Source organism: Trachypithecus francoisi, unplaced genomic scaffold, assembly GCF_009764315.1.
Source record: "Trachypithecus francoisi isolate TF-2019V2 unplaced genomic scaffold, Tfra_2.0 Lachesis_group13, whole genome shotgun sequence".
Lineage (NCBI taxonomy): Eukaryota > Metazoa > Chordata > Mammalia > Primates > Cercopithecidae > Trachypithecus > Trachypithecus francoisi.
Window position 1 is genome coordinate 123,964,150 of NW_022681458.1, and position 20,410 is coordinate 123,984,559.

Sequence of the window (20,410 nt, forward strand, 5' to 3'; positions counted from 1 at the left end):
ACACTATTGTCTCTCCTATTCACCAAGCTAACTCTTAATTGACCATTGAGTCCCAGTTCAATCATTGCCTGAACAGATAATTTTTTCTAAATTTCTAAGGCCAGATTATGTATCCTTTATACATATTTTTATAGCACACTGTATTTTCCTTTCTACTGAACTTATTACTCTGCACTGTGATTGCTAATTTAGTTTTTGTATCATCTGCTTAATTTGAGACTCCAAATTAAGAAAAAATTCTGTTCCTATCTTGCTCAAAATTCATCTCATGTCCTGAGTCTTGTATCTGGTTTCAATAGATACTTATTGAATGGTGCAACTGTTCATTTGACAACAGCAGATAATTTATTTTAAATAAGGGCCATCTGAGTGCTAAGCTTCTGAGTAAAAGAGATAATAGCAATGAATTCTACTCCAAAACATGATTTTCAGAGAAAACTTGTAGGCAGTTTCAGTTGTAAGATTCTATAAATCCATAGTTTGAGTTTATTGTATTCTGGAACAATTGATATTTCAAATGAATGATTTTATTTATGACTCTCTCTATATATTAAACATGCCAGGATATTGTGTTCTATGTGTATGAAACGTATTTCAATTGTACAACATAAGTCTGTAGGGTTTGGAGAGTAGAGTATCTTAATTAATTTCATAATAAAATACTGAATCTGTTCCTTTCCTTTTTGTGTTGTGTAATCATGGAAATTTTTTGGTCTGAATAGACACAAAATGTCAATTGCGGCAAAAGGATGTACATTTTAACCATTGTACCCAAAACAATATCAAGGTTGGGTTATATCTCATTTAATTGAGTGTGGTTCTTCGTTCTTTTGTTAGTGGTTGACAACACAGAAAGAAGCTGGCTCACTTAAGACCATCTGTTGTCATCTGATTAAGAAGAGTCCATTCTGAAATGTGCATGTTTTTCAAAATATAACATTATTTCTGTCCTGGGGCAACATATACAGAAGGAAAGTGAATTTATGGCACATTTTCAATGAGCAAGAGGAATTTTTCTAATTAACAGGATCACACAAGGTGTGGAAAAAAAATAGTAATGTAGTCTGTCATTAATCAACTAATTTCAATACAAGAGGCAGAGTCATTCATTCTTGTTGCTTATTGTGCACGTCTCCAACACTGATGAACTGTAGTGAACTAAACTTCTAATTTATAGCACCCACTCTACAATTCATGACTTTCAGCTCTATTGGAGGAAATCTACTTGCCCAATTTTATGTTCTATTTTTAGTCAGTAAAATATATTAATGCTGTTGCCATTACTTTGTAATACCTAAATGATACAAATCAGTTTAGTATACAATTACTCTCAGAAGAAAAACATTGTGTTTTTAATTTTTTCTTTGTTAAGAACATATATTTTAAAATAATCTAATAAGAAGTAAAATATGGTATTTATTTAGAAAGAGAAATATTATATCGATGACTTAAAATATTCTTGATTACTGGGAACATTTACAGATTTAAGGTACTTGTGTCATTTTTTAAACTTCTAATAGTTTTTAGCTTTATAATCTACAGAATAGAAAAAATAATGATAACAGCTTCTTAGGATTATACTGAGAATTTAAGGAGCTATGCAGATAAGTACTTAGTATAATGCTTTAAACATGGTAAACTTCCAAAACATGCTATTTGTTATAATTGAGATTAAACATTAGGATTGTGTCCTCCCAACCAAAAAAGCCCAGGACCAGATGGATTCACAGTCGAATTCTACCAGAGATAAAGGAGGAGCTGGTACCATTCCTTCTGAAACTATTCCAAACAATAGAAAAAGAGGGATTCCTCCCTAACTCATTTTAGGAGGCCAGCATCATCCTGATACCAAAACCTGCCAGAGACACAACAACAACAAAAAAGAAATTTTCAGGCCAATATCCCTGATGAACATTGGTGTGAAAATCCTCAATAAAATACTGGCACACCAAATCTAGCAGCATGTCAAAAAGCTTATCCACCATGGTCAAGTAGGTCTCATACCTGGGATGCAAGGCTGGTTCTGCATACCCAAATCAATAAATGTAATCCATCACATAAACAGAACCAATGAAAAAAACAACATGATTATCTCAATGGATGCAGAAAAGCCCTTCAATAAAATTCACCACCCCTTCATGCTAAAAAGTTTCAATAAACTAGGTATTGAGGGAACATATCTCAAAATAATAAGAGTTCTTCATGACACAACCATAGCCAATATCATACTGAATAGGCAAAAGCTGGAAGCATTCCCTTTGATAACCGGCACAAGACAAGGATGCCCTCTCTCACTACTCCTATTCAACATAGTGTTGAAAGTTCCGGCCGGGCAAATCAGGCAAGAGAAAGAAATAAAGGGTATTCAAATAGGAAGAGAAGAAGTCAAATTGTCTATGTTTGCAGATGACAGGATTGTATATTTAGAAAATTCCATCTTCTCAGCCCAAAATCTCCTTAAACTGATAAGCAACTTCAGCGAAGTCTCAGGATACAAAATCAGTGTGCAAAAATCACAATCATTCCTATACACCAATAATAGAGAGCCAAATCATGAGTGAACTCCCATACACAATTGCTACAAAGAGAATAAAATGCTTGGAATACAGCTTACAAGGCATGTGAAGGACCTCTTCACAGAGAACTACAAACCACTGCTCAAGGAAATAAGAGAGGACACAAACAAATGGAAAAACATTCCATGCTCATGGATGGGAAGAATCAATTGTGTGAAATGGCCATAATGGCCATACTTCCCAAGGTAATATATACATTCAATGCTATACCATCAAGCTACCACTGACTTTTTTTTTTTTTTTTTTTACAAAATTAGGAAAAAAACTACTTTAAATTTCATATGGAACTAAAAAGGGGGCCATACAGCCAAGACAATCCTAAGCAGAAAGAACAAAGCTGGAGGTATCACATTATCTGACTTCAAACTATACTATAAGGCTACAGTAACCAAAACAGCATGGTACTGGTACCAAAACAGATATATAGACCAATGGAACAGAACAGAGGCCTCAGAAATAATGCCACACATCTACAACCATCTGATCTTTGACAAACCTAACAACAACAAGCACTAGAGAAAGGATTCCTTATTTAATAAATGGTGTTGGGAAAACTAGCTAGCCATATGCAGAAAACTGAAACTGGACCCTTCCTTACACTTTTTACAAAAATTAACTTAAGATGGATTAAAGACTTAAATATAAGACCTGAAACCATCAAAATTCTAGAAGAAAACCTAGGCAATGCCATTCAGGACATAAGCATGGGCAAAGTCTTCATGACTAAACCACCGAAAGCAATGGCAACAAAAGCTAAAATAGACAAATGAGATCTAATTAAACTAAAGAGCTTCTGAACAGCAAAATAAACTATCATCATAGTGTACAGGCAACCTGCAAAATGACAGAAAATGTTTGCAATCTTTCCATCTGACAAAGGTCTAATATCCAGAATCACAAAGATCTTATACAAATTTACAAGATAAAAGCAAGCAACCCATCACAAAGTGGGTGAAGGACATGAACACACAATTTTCAAAAGAAGATAGTTATACAAACTTTTATACAAAATTATACAAATAAAAACAATTATACAAAAGAAGACAGCCAACAAACATATATATATATATAAAAGCTCATTATCACTAGTCATTAGCAAAATGCAAATCAAAACCATAATGAGATACTATCTCTCACAAGTTAGAATGGCCATCATTTAAAAGTCAGGTAACAGGTGCTGGAGAGGATGTGGAGAAATAGGAGCGCTTTTCCACTGTTGGTGGAAGTGTAAATTAGTTCAACCATTGCAGAAGACACTGTGGTGATTCCTCAAGGATCTAAAGTCAGAAATACCATTTGACCGAGCAATCCCATTACTGGGTATATACCCAAAGGATTATAAATCATAAATCATAAAGACATATGCACACATATGTATATTGCAGCACTATTCACAAGAGCAAAGATTTGGAACCAATCCAAATGTCCATCAATGATAGACTGGATAAAGAAAATGTGGCACCTATACACCATGGAATAGTCTGCAGTCATAAAAAAGGATGAGTTCGTGTCTTTACAGGGACATGGATGAAGCTGGAAACAATCATTCTCAGCAAACTAACACAAGAACAGAAAACCAAACACCGCATGTTCTCACTCATAAGTGGAAGCTGAACAATGAGAATACATGAACACAGGGAGGGGAACATCACACACCGGTGTCTGTCAGGGGGTGGGGGGCTAGGGGAGGGATAGCATTAGGAGAAATATCTAATGTAGATGGTGGGTTGATGGGTGCAGCAAACCACCATGGCACATATATACCTATGTAACAAACTGCACCTTCTGCACATGTATCCCAGAACTTAAAGTATAGTAATAATAAAAAAGATTGTGATTAATAATATTAGCACCTTTTCTTTTTGGCTGAATTTTCCATTTAGCACTTTCATTCTATTTTGTTAATAACAAGGTAATTGTACATATCCATCATTCAATAAGTGAACAGCTCTCGGTATCTCAGAATCAAATCATGATTTATTTTGTTGCCCAAAGGTAAGGATAATTCAAATGTCCCCTCTTTTTTTTAACTTACATTTATAACCACCTCTCTGTAGTTTAACTGTAGTTTATTTTGTTGCAATGGTGCCTTAACTTTATTTTCCTCTGTATTCTTTACTAATTAAGTTAATCTGCCACATAAAGAACCACTGAGTCCTTTGTCACTTTTGGTGTTTTATTTTTTAAAAATGTCATAATCTTAGTTGTCTGGAAGATGGGATTCTCCTCTCAGAAGCGTATCACATAGATATAGACACTTAAGAAAACGAAAGATTAGAGAACAGCATATGGAAAAAGTAGGAGAAGATTGACACACATACCTAACAATTTTTAAATGTTTTGAAAGACTAGTTCTTAAATCACTAGAACATGAAAATCATCCGATATTTTTCTTGAAATAGAAATACTTTGTATCTTACATCAGTTCAAGTGCTTATAGCAAAATACCACAGACTGGGTGGCTTAAACAATAAATATTTATTCCTCATGGATCTGAAGATTGGGATGTCCAAGATCAACATGCAGCATATTATGTCTGGTGAGAGGCTGCTTTCCAGTTTCCAGATGGTCGTCTCATTGTGTCTTCAGTGACAGGAAGTAGAGATGGGAGGATGGAGGGCATCAGGGTAGGGAGAGACGAGACATTCTTGTGTCTCTTCTTGTGAAAACTCTATTCCTATCATGAGGGCTACACCCTCAGTATCTCATCTAATTCTAATTACCTCCGAAAGCCCTATCTCCTGATATCATTACATTGGGGCGTGGGGTGTCAACATAGGAATATTCCTGGGGCACACACTTTCAGTCTGTAATACCTGGTCATTCCTGGGCCACTTCTTCCTCATACTAAGAAGCCATAATTTTTCAGTGGATTTCTCCAGGATTTTTTCATTAATCACTTTTGCATGCTATTCTTTGTGCTTGGAAGACTCCCCTCCTGCAATGACAGCACTTTTGCTAAAGGACTTCCCCAGACTATGAGTTAAAAATATCCTCACTTTTAGGTCCAGTAGCCTTTGTTCAAAAATGTTATATGTCATGAAACTACACATTTATAGCCAATGGATTTTTGACAGTAGTGTCAAAAACATATAGTGGCAAAATAAGTGTCTCTTCAATAAATGTGCTGGGAAAATGAGATATCCATATGCCTAAGAATGAAACTAGACCTCTCTTTCTCAACGCACACCAAAATCAATTCAAAATGGATTAGTGATTTAAAGGTAATAGTGAATACTCTGAAGCTACTAGAGAAAACATAGGGGAAACACTCGAGGACATTGGTCTGGGGAAAGCTATTTCTGACTAAGACCTCAATAACACAGGCACCACAAGTAAATGTAGAAAAATGGAATTGCATCAAACTAAAAAGCTTCTGCACAGTAAAGGAAACAACTACAGAGTGAAGAGACAAGCTACAGAATGGGATAAAATATTTGCAAACCATACATCTGACAAAGGAATAATATCCAGAATATATAAGGAACTCAATTCAATATCTAATAAACCAAATAATCCAACTGAAAAATGAGCAAATGATTGGAAAGAACATTTTTTCAAAAGAAGACATACACATGGCCAATAGATATATTTTTAAAATGCCCAACATCATTAATCATCAAAAAAACTTTAAAGCAGAACCACATTGAGATATCACCTCACCCCAGTTAAAATGGCTATTATTAAAACTCAAGATAGATTAAAGACTTAAACGTAAGATCGAAAATCATAAAAGTCCTAGAAGAAAATCTGGGCAATACAATTCAGGAGATAGGCATGGGCAGACTTCATGTCTGACACACCAAAAGCAATGGCGACAAAAGCTAAAATTGACAAATGGGATCTAACTAAACTAAAGAGCTTCTGCACAGCAAAAGCAACTATCATCAGAGTGAACAGGCAACCTACAGAATAGGAGAAAAGTTTTGCAATCTATCCATCTGACAAAGGGCTAATATCCAGAATCTACAAAGAGTGTAAATAAATTTACAAGAAAAAAACAACCCCAACAAGAAGTGGGCAAAGGATATGAACAGACACTTCTCAAATTAAGACATTTATGCAGTCAACAAGCATACGAAAAATGTTCATCATCACTGGTTATTAGAGAAATGCAAATCAAAAACACAACGAGAAAACCATCTCACACCAGTTAGAATGGTGACCATTAAAAAGTCAGGAAAAAACAGATGCTAGAGAGGATGTGGAGAAATAGGAACGCTTTTATACTGTTGGTGGGAGTGTAAATTAGTTCAACCATTATGGAAGACAGTGTGGCAATTCCTCAAGGATCTAGAACTAGAAATACTATTTGACCCAGTGATCCCATTACTAGGTATACCCAAAGGATTGTAAATCAGGCTACTCTAAAAACTCATGCACATGTATGTGTACTGCAGCACTATTCACAATAGGAAAGACTTGGAACCAACCCAAATGTCCATCAATGATGGACTGGATAAAGAAAATGTGGCATATATACACCATGGAATATCATGCAGCCGTAAAAAAGGATGAGTTTATGTTCTTTGTGGGGATATGGATGAAGCTGGAAACCATCATTCTCAGCAATCTAACACAGGAACAGAAAACCAAACACTGCATGTTCTCACTCAAAAGTGGAAGTTGAACAATGAGAACACATGGACACAGGGAGGGGAGCATCACACACCTGGGACTGTTGGAGGGTGTGGGCCTAGGGCAGAGATAGCATTAGGAGAAATACCTAATGTAGGTGATGGGTTGATGGGTGCAGCAAACCACCATGGCATTTGTATACTGATGTAATAAAACTACATGTTCTGTACATGTACTCCAGAACTTAAAGTATAATAAAGTAAATAAATAAATGAATGAATAAATAAATAGACAAAAAGTAACAAATACTGGTGAGGAAAAGGAGAAAAGGGAGCTCTCATACACTGTTGGTGGCAATGTAAATTAGTAGAGCCATTATGAAAAACAATACAAAGATTCCTCAAAAAATGAAAATAGAAATACCATATTATCCAGCAATCTCGTTACTGAGTATATATCATAAAGACAGGAAATAAGTATGCCGAAGAGATATCTGCATTCCTTTGTTTATTGCAGCACTATTCACAATAGCCAAGATATGAAATTAAACTAAGGGTCCATCAACAAATGAATGGATACAGAAAATGAGGTATACATACATAAGGGAATATTATTCACCCATCAAAAAGAATTAAATGATGTTATTTGTAGCAACATGGATGAGCTTGGAGTTCATTATGTTAAGTGAAATGAGCCAGGCACAGAAATGTTTGTTTACATTCTTTGTAGATTTATATTGGGAACTTAAAAAGTTGATGTCATAGAAGTAGAGAGTAGAAGAGTAATTACCAGAGGCCAGGGAATGGAGGGAATAAAGGGAACAGGGATTAATGGGTACAAAGTTACAGTTAGACAGGAGGAGTACGTTTTAGTGTTCTATAACACAGTTGGTAACTAGAGTTGTATTATACTAGCTTATTTTCTTTCTACTGAACCATGTTCTCCTTAAAGATCTGCATATTTTTTAATCACTGTATCTCAAGACCCTGCTATTCTGCCTGATGTTTGGTAGTTGGCCACTAAACATTTGTTGATGGAATAAACAGTCTTGCTACGAGGCAGGGACACCACCCTACCAACACTATACATTATAAATATAACGTGGGGATTACTGGGAAAATGTTACAAACACAGACATAGAAGATAACATACTATTCCCTGAGTTCTCAGCGTGCAGAGTTGTACTTAGGTCAGGAATAAAGAACCTGGCATGACATGAAATGAGTTTATGAGAGTAACATGTCTCCTTAACATTACATATTTATGTACAAATGGAAAAGTGAACTCCTAGACAACGTTGTAATACCTAGAACTTTGGTTGAGGAAACAGCCTCGTTAGAAAATAAAAGGCTTCTGGCATTAGCCTTTTAAATGTGCCAATTCTTATACTGACCTCAGATTAGCAACTCAGTGTTATGTTACCAAATGAGCGGAGGAACTACATTTCCAAAACCAACCTTTGTTTCCTCCCATCAGGAAGATTCTCCATTTCAAGAATGCATCGCTCTCTGTGTGTGAAACACTCTGCTTTCTTGTGGGTGTGCACTCCTGAATTTGTTTAGACTAAACTGCAGATAAATTAGGACTTATAGGATTCATTTAAATATTCAGTAAGAAATAAGACGAAGAGAATTTTAAGTATTAAGTCTGGCAGTGAGAACTTCTCTGGAATATTTTAAAGCATTACATTTAATTAGTTTCCTAAGTATAGGCACCGATTTTGTTTTGTTTTGTTTTTTCTTGCAAAAATGTTGTGTTGTATACACACACACACACACACATTTTTATCTGTTCATTCTTTATAATAGGAAGTTCTAAAGATAAAAGTGGATAATTCCTGTGAGAAGTAATTTGGGTCAAATTACTTCTTTAGTAGAGAGATAGGCAGAAAAAACCCTTTTGAGATTTGTGAAGTTTGCCTCTGGTCTTGAAATTGTCATGTGTGAGAATTAACTCTTGCCATTTGTATAAATTATTAGGTATTCAGATGAGGGATAAATGAAGTTAATACAATTTAATGTCTCTCTCAGGGTTTTGAAAAATACGAAAAGGAGAAATTTGTTTGCAAAGTATAAAACTTACTAAGAAAATTAGAATAATTGAAGGATGAGAAGTCCTGGGACCTAATGTGAGTGTCCTACCCAGTAGTCTAGATGTCAATGTGTACATTTATCTCTCTAGTGCTGAACAAAAAGGATTATCTCTAAAATAAGATTCCTATAACCAACAGTAACTTAAACTTTTCTTAACATTGTTAGTTTATCTGGTGCAACACAAACTCTTTTTATTATGTTGTCAATTTGTAGACAGAATGTGTGCATGTTTCATTAATTAGCTAGAATTTTTCAGAATCTAAAACTTGATCAATGCAAATAAATATATAAACAAATATAAATAAATAAATAAATATATAAGTAAATATTTATTTATAAATATATAAGGAAATATTATATATAAAAGTAAATATTTATAAATATATAAATAAATATTTATAAGTACATATATAAGTGAATATTTATTTATAAATAAATAAATATATAAGTTTAGTAGAAATTAAACAATTTTCAAACTTGTAAAGCTGATTTTTGTATACGTTTTACATTCATTCTTTTATATGTTAGTATCTTCAATCATAAAGAAAATGATTGGCATAATATTATATAAAAGCTTATATAAACTTCTGTAGCATGACCTCAGAAACATTAAAATGAGATAGATAACAACACCATAAGCCTAGAAAGCCCATCTTAATGTTGACCGTGTTTATACCTGAGTTATGTGATTATGGACAATTTTTAATTTTTTTAACATATCTTTGCTGTATTTTTATATCTCCACTTTAAAAATTTCAAAGTCTTTAAAATTAGCCTCTATTATTTGGGATTCAGAAAATATATTTTTAAAAATGCAGCATATTTCATGCATTATTTTTCAACTTCCTATTTTTTTCAATGAAGACAGGCCTAGGGTATATGAGTGAGAAATATGTGGGAGGAGATGCCATGTTTCTACCAATTTGATACTGAACCTCTGAGAGTGAATGAGCTTACTTACTTTTGCTACCATGGAGACCCACTAGTCACATTCATATAAAATGTGAATGTTGGAAAGGGGCTGTAAGAAGATTTTTCTGCATTCCCTTCACAAAGTACAGGATAAACAATGCTTGAAATAAAATGTTAGAAAGCAAAATTGAAATCTAGTGAATATCCTACTAACTACAAGTAACTTCTGCCTTCAGGTGGCAGTTTATCAAAGGCATCGCAGGATCACATAATGCTTTCCAAAGAGATCAAAAGATGAGGGAAAATGCCAAGCTAAGAACTGGAACAGAAGTTTGAGAAACTGCCTCAATTTTAGTTGCAATAGAAGCAATAATGTATACTCATATTTCTGTTATAATTTTTATTGTTAAATAATTAGTGTTGCTGTCAGTCAGCACTATTCAAAGGTAGAAGTGGATTTCTTCCCTATAGACAATGAGTTCCCTCTCACTATGTGTATTGAAACACCTCCAATGTCACTTGATGGGATGTTCTGGGAGGATAAAGGTAATCAGGTAATAATTGAAACATCTCGTTGTTGGGTTTTAGGTACTGTCCACATATTTCTGTATTTCCATGCATTCTTACCTCTATTTTAAAAATCTACTGAGATGAGAAAATTTTTTGTTATTTAATAGATGAGGAAACTGGGTCATAGCTAATTACTGGAAGAACTGAAATGCAAACCTCAACTGATCAACTAAAGACCTTTATGTTACAGTTCACTATTTGGTTTGGTTGTCCATTTCCAAAATGCTGTAGCCTAGATTACTTTTATTAAATGCAATTGTACATATATGAAATATAAAACAGATAGAGGAAAAGTGTTTTAATAGACTAGGAAGTGGAGGACCTTGAATTCTTACTGCTCATTGATTTTCTCCAAATGGATAGCAACATGGATCACTGGTAGTTGCTGCAGAGTGCAGTAAGAAAAATATGCCACTTAGTGACTTCTCAGATCATTTCCAAACATCTAATTTTTTAATTTTGCAATTCCTCTTCAGATGCAATTTAGGAAATATTTTCCCTCTACCACAATATACTACCTGTATTAGTCTGTTTGATCTTGCTATAAAGAAATACTCAGATATTTCTTTAGATAGATATTTAAAGAAATTTAATATATTTAAATTTATATTTAGATTCTTTATATTTCTATAAAGAAGTACCTGAGTATTTCTTTATAGTAATTTCTTTAACAAAAATAGCTTATTTTGCTCATGGTCCTTCATGTTGTACAAGCACTGTAGCACCAGCTCGCAAAAAGCATGCAGTCAGGGTGGAAAGTGGAGTGAACTAGGCATGATGCAGTGAGAGAAAGGGAGCAAGAGAGAAGGGAGGAGGGGCCAGGCTCTTTTTACAATCAAAATACAAGGGAACTAATAATGTAATATCTCACTGAAAACCCTTAGGAAGGCATCAAGCCATTCATAAGGTATTTGCCTCCGCCTACTCAAACACCTGCCTGCAGGCCCCATATCTAACATTAGGGATCAAATTTCAGCATGAGATTTGGAGGGAACAAATGTACAAACTGTATCACAAGCATTTAATCTCTTTACTAAATCTCACTGAACGTTTCAAAAATGTAAAAAGGGTAATACTATCTGCCCCAGAAGTTTTATGGTTATTACATGAAGTGATATTTTAATACATTTAATAACTTTGCCACCACATACTAATAGTAAGCATTGAAAAAAAATGGTTGATGTTATTCACATAGTTATGTCAAGTAAAATGCAGATTAGAATTAAGTAAAATAAAGAGGCCATGTAAGAGTGAACTAAAGTAAGAAAACACTCTGAAAGGCATTAACTAATAAATATATGTATAAACAAATATTCTACAAAATTTCACAAGAGAATGAGAGCAATTCAGACATAGGCAATAAGTGGTACTATGAATAAACAGATTAGAAGCGGGCCATTGGTATATTACAAATGTAATAGGTGAAACTGGTGGGAAAAGAGAAAGTAGACTTTTTATGATGAATCTCATATTGAAAATACGTTATTATTGTATGTTAACTGAAAATAATTTATTTAGTCCACATATATGAAAATTGTAGAAATCCTCTGAAGATGTTACCTGTACCTGATAGTCTCAGAAAATGTTCCCTTGAACCTCACCACGCTGCGATGTAAATTTGACATCTAGGCTCCATCTTTTCTTAGGAAATAAAAGAATCCCTTTAAATCTCAACTTCCATTTCTCTAAAATGAAGAGTGGCCATCTTATGGGGTTACTAAGCAGATAAGATCAAACACCATAAGAAAAAATCATGGCACATATTAGATTGTCAACAAAACAGACAAGACTATTGGCCTAAAGGCAACATTTTGCTCCGTTCTCATGGTGGAGCTCATATTCAAGGGCCAACAAAAGAGAATTCCCTTTTTCCTCACTAGCTTATTTTGACAGAAAGCTCACCATGAGAACAAAACCAGAATATGGTTGTTGGCTGAAATGTGGCATCACCATGATCTCCTAATTTAGTGTTAAAATAGGGCTTATGTGCAATGTTAGTCTCTCATCTTGGGGCCATATTTGTCTACCCAAGATTCATTTAGTAAAAAAGTTCATGTGCTGATGAGCTGCCAAGTCACGTTTATTCTTTAGGATCTAACACTACGAAAAAATTCCTCTCTGACTGCAATTGCTTTCCCTTCTCATATCAGGGGCCTTTCTTATATCAGTGGCTCAATCACTTTGACACAGATTCAGAAACAAGATGGCAGCTTTTCAACTTCTTGCTAAACTATAAGTGACCTAATTGATATTCTTAAATCAATGTGTGGTTTACTGATGTAAGATTCTTTGATAGAGATTGATGATCACTGCTACTTGAAGTGTATTATTGCTTTTGTTGTTTAAATCACTGCTATAGACCTGAGGTATTCAGGTGAGACCCATACATCTTACATTTTAATTAGAACAGGGATAAGAGATTCATCAAAAAAATTAGGTATCTAATTAGGTCTCTAAATTAGCATATTCTTCAAATTTAAGTGAGGACTAAGAAAAGTAGATATTTTCTTTTTCATTGAGAAACATTATTTAAAATGGAAAAGTAAATTGTCTTTTTTATTTTAGGAAGAAAATAGAATAAAGGTTTTTGAGTATTTTCTCCCCCATGAGGTTATTACCATGCTACTTTTAGAAAATTTGGAAAATAGTTTTTTTGTATATTTGCCCTCTTAGTCAGTAATTTATCTTGTACATTTTTCCCAATAAACATTTTTCTCCACTATTCCTTTGAATGACTACCTGGTAGTTGTTGTAGAGAATATTTAGTTTAACCAATTAAGCGTTTACATTGTTACAAAATTTTCACTGCAATGCAGAGAAAATACTAATTTAAAGAGCGCACTATTACATCTTCATTAGCAAAGGACATTTCTCCTCATTGTCTGGATTTTGTGGTCTGAGACGACAGCATCAATATTAGGTGTTTCTCTATATGGCATGATTTTCGGTCTGCCACTCCTTTAAATTTTTCCACAATGCATTCTTGAACATCACTCTACTAATATTTTATTGTTCTAGTTAAAACTAAAATTATTTGTGAAAGTAGTGCCAAGCTCTTAACTCCTTCCACAAATAATAAGATCTGAGGAGTAATATGGCTGGGGGAAGAGGTCTTGATACAGACTTGATATCACAGTGGTTTGCAGGGATCTAGTAGCCCAGAGGCATGTTTCCCCGATAGAGAATTTTGTACAGTCAGTGGAGGGCAGTCTTGTGAAAAATCAGCCCAAGTAGAATGAACACCTCAGAGCCTATAGAACGGCTTTTTCATTTTCCTATACATCAATCCCAAATCCCACCATGACTCTGGAATTTAGGTTTGTGGTCTAACACTCATTTTCTCATTGTGAGGTTGATACTTTGCTTCCGAACAAACTTAGCAAGAGTTTACAGATAATTTTTTTTAATTTATGTGTTTTAATTGCAAAGTAGTATTAGAAAGGAGTAGACTCTTTTCGGAAGAAAAAACAATACAGACATTTAACAAGATTCATGTTTGCATAAAATAGTGAAATCTGCTTTTTTTTGGATTAGGAAATGCAATAACTCAGACGAGCCCTGGCACAAAAGATGTTCCCTGTTGAATCCACTTCTGTTTCAGGCTGACAAAGTAAAAGAATTGGAAAAGCGTTGACATATTTAATGCATGTAAAACTGTAAAGATAATATATTTTTAATAAGCCTCTGTCTGCCCTGTCACTTTTTACAGTGATGGTGCTATATCGCTTTCATTTCAAAGCAGGAATGAAGTGGTGAGCTGACAGTGCTCAATTTATTATATATGTATTTTTTTTATTTTGTCAAGCATTCCTTTATAGATATTTAATCCAACAAGCATGAAAATGGCTAGAGAGATAAAAATAGAAGGAAAATGTGATTGGGCCATTGAATCAGATTCTAAAATCAAATTCACCTTCAAAATAGTAGTAACTGAGCAGAACTGACCTTTTAATTCATGAAACTGTCTCTGTCAAAAATCTAGGTTCATAAACTCTGAATTGCCTTTTGATAGGCAAAGCAAAGTCCCTGTAAAAAGTTCAAATTCTTACAGTATGCTTACTTTGTCATAGCAAATAATCATTAAAATTCTAAATAATTGAACTTCTTATTACTTATTTTGAATTTTTCACATTCTTATTAGAAGATTTGGATAACCTAACATGAAGCAAAAAATAATAGAAGATTGGGAAATAATGATACAAAGGAATATCAAATCCATTTTGAAACTGGGACTAGAACTTGTTCCTAACACAATAATATCCAGGCTATAGAAAAATTCACAGTTTTTAAACCAAATCATAAATTTAACTCTGATATTTGGAAGGCCAAAGCAAAAATGGAAGCAGTGAGTTACATGATTCATAATGTCCAAAGGAAAATCAAGAAAGCTTCTCAAGGGAACAGATATTTCCTTGGCATTTAAATATGATGGTTATTTTTTCTCTTTTTTGGTCTTTCTATAGGAGACACTAAATGAAGCAATGAATAATATTTTTATGACTTCCTGATGAATTGGAATGAAATGTTTTGTGTGAACCCCCTAACATTCAACATAAGCTAAAAGAAAGTTTTCTAGTACAAGTCAAGGAGAATCATTTATTGAGAGACCAACTGGTCCTTGAAGAGAGAACTTGGTTCTCCAGAATGGTTCAATAGCACCCTGAAAATGCAAAAAAGCATCAAATGTCTTCCAATTATGCAAGTGAGCCTTACTCCAGGGAGAAAAATATGCTAAAACTTGATACAAGCCACTGCCATATTCTTACCAAAACCCAGATCTGGTACCAATCTCTAGCCTCATTGTTTTTATAACCTAGAAATAATTTTGGTTTTGACCCAGGCTTGTTACATACAGATCAGAGAACCTAGGGCAAGCCCATGATCTTAGAGAGATAATGCATATAACATTAATTTTTAAATGATAGAAAATGCTAAAGAATTAGTATTTATTGGTCCCTCATGTATGGCTAGTAACAGTTCTTGATATGGAAAAGAACTGCTAGAGCTAGCAGTTAAATGACTGAGAGGGAGCTATGTTTGTTTGGATATATACGATTTTCAAAAGATATAACCAAGGTTGAACTATACATTTTCACTGGGTGAAATCGAAGTTAGTGGTATTTATAGCATATTATTGTATCCTTGCTTATACTATTCTTTTCTCATATTGATGTTATCTACTTAATAATTCAGTGCACTGTCTTAGGCTTGGACTTTTGCTTTGTGTGTCTCAAACTTCTTATCACGTATTAGGTATTGACTATTATTAAGAAAAGATTGAGCAAGTGAACACCTTGATCTGACTCATGTATTTTCTCAGTTTTTCTTGAAATTTTCCTTGTATGTGGTGGTGCACCATAAGACATTGCCTTAGTCCTAGTCACATGAGGATTTTTATGTGAAATTTAGCCATATGGAACACTAAAAAGAAAATTAGTCTTTCTGCCCTCACAGAATGAGTTCATATTTAGCTTCTGTTCTGTAGACAGAAATTCAGTTTTATGAAGCAGTTAAAGGAGAAAGTGCATGGAGTGCTTTTTGCAGCACTTAGATATTGATATATGACTTTTTTTCTTTTCCCAAGGCAAAGCAGAGAAAGCTACAGTAATATGACTTTTTAAATGTGAGTGAAACTCTCATTTGAAAGCTTTTCACTACATAACTCCACTCAATTGGTTTGATGGTTCAAACACACATAGGCTGTAGGTTAAAATAGGAATAGAGGGCTGAAAACTCTTATAATAATTATGCTAAAACTGAGGCAGAATAGCACATAAGCAGGTTTGTATTTCAGAATTCTCCTTATGCAACCTTCACATCAGTTAGTCCCATTACAATTCCATTACAATCAGACCCAAGACCACTGGACATTAGAGGTACTAACATTCTTCCTAGTCCATGCTCCTGGAAAGTTTACATCATTGAGTCAGTCAAGGCTTACCTGGGATGTACACTGGCCAACATCTATAGCCCCTTTAAAGAATAAAAGCTATTTGTCGTATCTTTGGCTCAGTGATTGCAATAAATATACTTGATTCTTCACTACTTAAAAAGGAAAAGCTACCTCTTCCAAAAAGGTCACACAAATACACCAGTCGATGTATATTTTTTCATTTTACTTTCTATGTGAAGTTGAAATCAATTTATATACCTACTATGTTCTATGCACTGTGGTATATGCTGAAAAATTATGTAATATTTTACATTTGATCACTTAGTTTTGTTTGCATTTTACATATACAAATCATTACATGTCTTTGTTGTTAAGATGGGTCGGTTTTCTTTATTGTCACACCAGATGGGACTTCCAGATAATTATGAAGGGATGATAGCTTAGTGTAAAAGTAAACACTTTTATATTCTCACTCTAATAACTGCTTTTCTTATTCTTGCAGGAAGAGAAGTAGATAATTAATTGATGACAGTCATACTGTCATATTGGACATATATCCACCTGAGGTGAGATCACTGCTTAAAAAGGTAATGCATGCCCATTATGTTTAACTTAATACTTTTTGAATATGCCTTTATTCTTAAAGCAGCCCATAGTAAAACTCAAATGGTAAGTAGAAAGGTATTAAGAAATGAGTTTTCCGTAAGCTATAGAGCTTACACTACCAATTGTAGTCATGTCTTTTTCTTTATTCTAGTTCCCATATTTGTTCTAAAATATTTTGTGAAGAAGAATGGAAAGATAACCAGTTTCCAAACTCTTTTTTGTATTTATTAGCCAAATGAGCAGTAAAGGATGCTAAGAAGAAAATAGAGAACTGGCCTCCAGAATGGCCACTGTAAATCAAATAGATACCATGCAATAATAGGCTGTTAATCCAATTTCTTTTCCAATGAAATGTCCCAAATCCTAGATCCTGGTTCATCCACATTCTAAGAGAGATTAGAGGTATGGAAAGGGGAGTCTTGAGATTAACCTAACAGTAGGTTGTATTGATTTGTAGTCAATGTAATTCTAATAGAGAACAACAAACATCACATAAAGAGTGTTTAGTGTGTTGAACCATCCTTGCATCCTAGGAATAAAACTCAGTTGGTCATGCTGGAAGATTCTTTTAGTGTGCCATTAAATTCCATTAGCTAGCATTCGTTGAACTATTTCTGCATCTATATTCATCAGAGATACTGGCTTGTAGTTTTCTTTTACGTTTGTCTGGTTTACATATCAGGGTAATGCTGATCTCATAAAGTGAATTTGGAAGCATTCCCTCCTCTTCAGATGTTTGCAAGAGTTTGAGAAAGATTTACATTTATTTCTTAAATATTTAGGTGAATTCAGTAGTAAAACCATCTGAACTTGGGCTTTCTTTTGTTTGGAGTTTTTTGATTCAATCTCTTTATTGTTAGTCTGTTCAGGCTTTATGTTTCTTCATGACTCAGTCTTCATAGGCTGTATGTTTCTAGGAATTTCTTCCAGATTATCTAATTTTTTGGCATTTATTTATTCACAATAGTCCCATCTGGTACTTTGTATTTCTATGGTTTCAACTTAATGTCTCCTCTTTCATTTCTATTTTTTAAAATTGAGTCCTCTGTTTTATTTTCTTAGGTAGCAGTTTTCCAATTTTATCGAGCTCTTCAAAACAAACTTTTAGTTGCCTTTTTTAGGGTTCTTTTTATCCTCTATTTTGGTTATTTCTACTATAATTTTACTGCTTTTTTCTATCTGTTAATTTCAGTTTAGTTTATTCTTATTTTTCTAGCTATTTGAGGCATAAAGTTAGATTTCTATTTGAGAATTTTTCCATTTAATGTAGGCATTTATCATTATACATTTCCCTCTTAGTACTGCTTTTGCTGCATCCTATTAATTTTGGTATGTTGTATTTTAATTTTGTTTGCCTCGGGATACTTTCCAGTTTCACTTTTAATTTCTTCTTGACCTATTGTTTATTCAAGAATGTGCTGTTTAATTTTTACATATTTGTAGTTTTTTGTTTTTCTTTTGCTATTAATTTCTAGTTTTATTCCATTGCAGTAAGAAAATATATTTGATATGAAGTCAATTTAAATTGTTAACACTTGTTTTGTAACAACCTGTGATCCATCCTGGAGAATGTTCCATGTGTACTTGAGAAGAATGTGAATTCTGCAAACTACTATTGGGTGGAATGTTCTATACATGTGTTTTAGGTTCATTTGATCTACAGTGTTGTTCAAGTTTTCCATTTTCTTATTAATCTTCTGTCTGGATGTTCTATCCATTATTGAATATGCATTATTGAAATTTCCTACTCTTATTATGTTGCTGTCTATTCCTGTCTTTAGTTCTGCCAATATTTCCTTGATTTATTTAGATCAGTGCAAAAATAAATCACTGTAATACACTGCATTAACATAACAAAGGATAAAAAATATGATCACCTTAATAGATGCAGAAAATACATTTGACTAAATTTAACACAAATTCATCATAAAAACACTCAACCAACTGGCAGCAGAAGAAAATTACCTCAACATAAAAGGGCCATATATGAAAAGCCCAGAGTTAACATTTTACTTAGTGGTAAAAAACTGAAAGCCTTTTCTCTAAATCATGAACAAAAAAATAAGGCTCATTCTTACCATTTCTATTTCATATCATAGGCAGGATGGCTATTAGGCAAGAAAAAAAAATGAATTCAAATTTAAAGACACAAGTAAAATTATCCATGTATGTAGAAGAAATGACCTTATATAGAAGAACTCTTTAAGATTCAAATTTTTAAAAAAATCTTAAAACTAATAAAGTTAATAAAGTGTCAGTATTCAAAATCAACATACAAGAATTTAGTTGTGCATTTGCATTTATAACCATAACAATTTGAGATGAAAATTAATAAACCAATTTAATTATACACTAATAACAAAAATTCAAAAAATAGTTAAAAATAAACTTAACCAAAGAGGTGAAAAACTAAAACAATGAAAACTACAAAATGTTGACAAAAGAATTTAAGAAAAAAATAAAAGACATTGCATGTTCATAAACTGGAAGCCTTAATATTGTTAAAATGTCCACATACCAAGAGTAATCTACAGATTCAATGCAATCCTTATCAAAATCATATGGGCATATTTTATAGAAATAGAAAAAAGCAGTTCTAAAATTCATATGGCTACACAAAGGATGCTGATAAGCCAAAAGAGTTTTGTGGAAAAACAAAGCTGGAAACCTCACATTTCTTGATTTAAAATATATTACAAAGCTAAAATAATCAAAACCGTGTGGTAGTGTCATAAAAATGGAAGTAGAGGCCTTCCTCTACAGAGTAAAGAGCCCCAAAGTGAACCCACTTATATATCCTTCAAGCCTTGTTTTTCACAATGGTGCCAAGAATACACAATGGGGATGCTATGATCTCTTCAAATGCAGGAAAACTGAATATTCACAAATGAAAGAATAAAAGTGGACCCTGACCTTAAATGTAACAACTGAAATATGAAATTTCTGAAAGAAAAGAAATTTCTAGAAGAAAAACTTTTCAGGTGAAAAGTTTCATGGCATTAATCTTGGCATTTTTCTTATATGACAGTGAAAAGTCAGGCAATAAATACAAGAATACACAAGTGGAGCTGCTAAAAAGCTTCTGCAGAGCAAAGAAAAAAATCAACAGATTGAAAATACAACATACAGAATAGGGAAAATATTTGCAAACCATATATCCAATAAGGGGTTAGTATTCAAAA